This window comes from Penaeus monodon, chromosome 13 (genome assembly GCF_015228065.2).
Source record: "Penaeus monodon isolate SGIC_2016 chromosome 13, NSTDA_Pmon_1, whole genome shotgun sequence".
Taxonomy (NCBI): domain Eukaryota; kingdom Metazoa; phylum Arthropoda; class Malacostraca; order Decapoda; family Penaeidae; genus Penaeus; species Penaeus monodon.
Window position 1 is genome coordinate 476871 of NC_051398.1, and position 3691 is coordinate 480561.

The following is a 3691-nucleotide window of genomic DNA, read 5'->3' on the forward strand; positions in this document are numbered from 1 at the left end:
TACTTGGTCTTTGAAGGAAAACCCCGGGAAGGGCGCTTGGCGGCCGCCCCCCCGCCCAGGGGCGAGCCGCCTTGCCTTTTCCCCTCCTCGAGTCCCCCTTAAACCCCCGGGGAGACCTCGGACGGGGCTGGCCCGGAAAAAATTTGGGGGGGGTTTCTTGGCTGGCCCGTACGCCTCCTGAAAAAACGGCATTTGCCTGTGGTGGGCAAACCCCTTTCCCGGAAGAAAGTTTGCGTCCTCAGGCCCCTTGGGGAAAAATGTCTCCCCCTTTGAGGACGAGCCAGTTTTTAAAGGGGTGTGTGCGTTCGAGTCCAAAAAATTGCATTTGCAAAAATTAAACAACTGAAAAGATGCCCACTTTTCCGGAAAAAAAAAATTGGAAAAAAATTTTTTAACTTACGACCTAAATGGGAATTTGAAAAATAAAAGGGTTGGGAAAATTTTTCCCCACTTTTTAACCCCGGCCGCGGGTTGTGTGTGGGTTTTTGTTTTGGTGTGTGTTTGCCTGTTTTTTTAAATTGTCCTGTTTTTGGGGTTGGGGTTTGGTATGTGGTGTTGGGGGTGTTTCGCGTTGGGTTTTTTGAGGGTTCTGTAGTTTTTTAAAAATTTTGGTGTGTGTGTGTGTTTTGGGTGGTGTGTGTTGTGTTTGTGTTTGTTTGTGTGTGTGTTTTTGTTGTGTGGGGGGTGTGTGTGTTTTTTGTTGTGTGTGTTTGTGTTGTTTGGGTTTTTTTGTGGTGTGTGGCTTTTGTGTTTTTGGGGTTGTTGGGTTGTTTGGGTGTTTGTGAGTGTGGGTTTTGGGGTTTTTGTGTTTGTGTTATGTGTTTTTATGTGTATGTTTGTGCTGCGTGTGTATTTTGGGGTTGGTGTGTGTGTGTTGTGCTGTGCATGTGCGTGAGTGTGTGTTGTGTGTGTGTGTGTGTGTGTGTGTGTTGTGTGGGGGTGTGGTGGTGTGTGTGGTGTGTGTGTGGTGTTTGTGTTTGTGTGGTGTGTGTGTGTGTTGTGTTTTTTTTTGTTGTGTTTTGTGTTGCGTGTGCGTGCATCTATCATCTATCTACTATCTACCCAATTTTTATCTATCTATCTCTCTATTATATTTTTTTTTATTTTCTATTATTATTATTATTATTATTATATTATTTTTTTTATATATATTATATTTTTAATATATATATTATAATATATAATAATATTTTTAAATATATATAAAAATTTTTAATATATATATATTTTGTGTGTGTGTTAGTGCGTGTCGAATCTACTATACCTCCACAACACACACATTTTCTCAGACGGCGTTTGTCCTGAAAAAGGGCAGAGTAACATTCCTATGGATCCCAACTGCGACCCGAAAAACTTCTGACACCCAAATATCCCCGTTTCATGATATTTTAAAATATATATATATATATATATATAATTAATATATATATATTATTTTTTTATATATATATAACCCCCCCAAACACAAATCTTTTTTTTTTCCCCCTACCACCCCACCCCCACACCCCCCCCCCCCCCCCCCACACAAAAAAAAAAAAACCCAAACACACAAAACCCCCCCATTTTCCCCAAATATAATAAATTCCTTCTTCATCGATTAGGGTCCGTTCTAATGGCCCCCCCAACGCATTCACCATCATTCCTCTCGAAAATTGCCGCAATTATTCTCTAAATGCTTCAAGAATATTGAAACATCTATTGAAATAAAAAAAAGTGTCCCCCACTTTTTTTTTTCAAGGACAAATTTCAATTAAAACTCCCATTATCTCGAGCAGCGATATTAGTCAAAATATGAAAAAAAAAATTAAAATCCCTTACAAAAGAAAATGTAAAAAATCCTTAAAAATCGAAACATTTTTAAATTGTTTTCTATGATGGGACTATAACAATTCCCCTCCCTCGTTTTCTCGGATTTTGCTCAAAAATTTTTCTCCTTTTTTTCCTCATTCTTTCATTTTCTCCGTTTTCCTCTTTCATTCTTTATTTTCTCCCTTTTGTTTTCTCTTCCCCCTTTTTAAGTTCTCTCTTTTCTCCTTTTACCTTTCTAATTTTCTCTCGTTTTCTTTTCCATCTTTTTAACTTTCTCTTATTTCTCGCGATTCTCTCTCTCATTCTCTTTTTTTTCCCCTCGCAAAATTTCATATTATCTCTCGCCTCTTCTTTTTTTCCTTTTTCTCTCTTATTCTCTCGTATTTCCCTCGTTCTCTTATTATATCCACTTTTTCTCCTAATTTGTCCCTTTTTAAATTGGCAGTTCAAATAAAGGCAAAATCTATATGTGTCCCTTACAATATATCTTAAAAATAGTATTTTCAAGACATTTTTTGCGTAGAAAAATTTTAAAAAAAAATGGCGCCGGGGCAAAGGCCACTCCAAAGGAACTGTTTTTTTTAAGAAAAATTATCATATAAAATATAATAATAATAATATAAAAAATAATAATAATTATAAAAAAATAAAAATGAAATAAAAAATGATATGTTAAAATTAAAAACAATATGAGTGTGGAAACCTAATGCTATTCAAAAAAAAAAAGAAAAAAAAAGAAAAAAAAAAGGGAATATTATATTAACTCTGCTTGAAAATAATATTTCCTTCAGTTTTCAATGCCCCCTTTTCGGCGCTAAGACAGAGAAAAAGGTCCTCTGTAACCTTTCTGAAAAAATAGTATATGCTTCCTTGATTTTAGGTGTTATTAAAAAGTTTATTCCCGGCATTGCCTTATATAAAAATCAAGGGTTTCTTTTTTATTCTAGAAAGATTTTGATACTTAGGGCGAAAAATACTTGGGTTAATTTTAAGAAATGAAATTAGAAAATTGGTATGAGACTAAGTATGAATTGATGGGACTATTTTCATTGATACGGATGGCAGGGGCCTAAATGTTTAGTTTTTTTTGTCCTAAAAAAGATAACAATTTAGATTTTTCTCACAGTCCCGTTTAATTTGAACACAAACACCAAACAAAAACACCCCCACACACCACAACACACACACACACACACACACACACACCCCCACCACAACCCCCAAAAAAAAAATATATATATATATATATATATATATATATAATTATATATATATGTATGTTTAATATGTTGTATGTACCACAACACCACCCCCACCACACACCACACACAACACACACACACAAACCCACACAAAAACACACAAACGGGGGGGGGGGGGAACAAAATATATAAAATAATATTAAATATTAAATATTCTTTTTTTTTTTTTTGGGTTGTGTGTGTGTGGTGTGTGTTGTGTGTGTGTGTGTGTGGTGTGGTGTGTGTGGTATGTGTATGGGTGTATGTGGGTTTTGTGTTTGTGTGTGTGTGTGTGTGTGTGTTTTGGGTGTGGGTGGTGTGGGGGTGTGTGTGTGTGTGTGTGTGTGTGGGGATCACATCCTCCCGGGGCTAACGCCGCGGGGGGGCAGGCCGCTCCACCCTTCGCTTCCAACCCCGAGGGTCCCCCGAGGCGAGTCTCCGGCGGCCCTCGACCCTTTTCAAAATTTCCCCGCGACAGGGTTTGTCGACTGCCCAAAACCATGCCCCCCTGGGTCGTCCCACAATCGAAAACCGTCACATATCCATGGGGTTTTTTTTTATGAAAAAAAAAATTTTAAAATATATATTATCTTTTAATATATATATGGAAAAAAAATTTTTTTTTTTTTAAAAAAAATTTT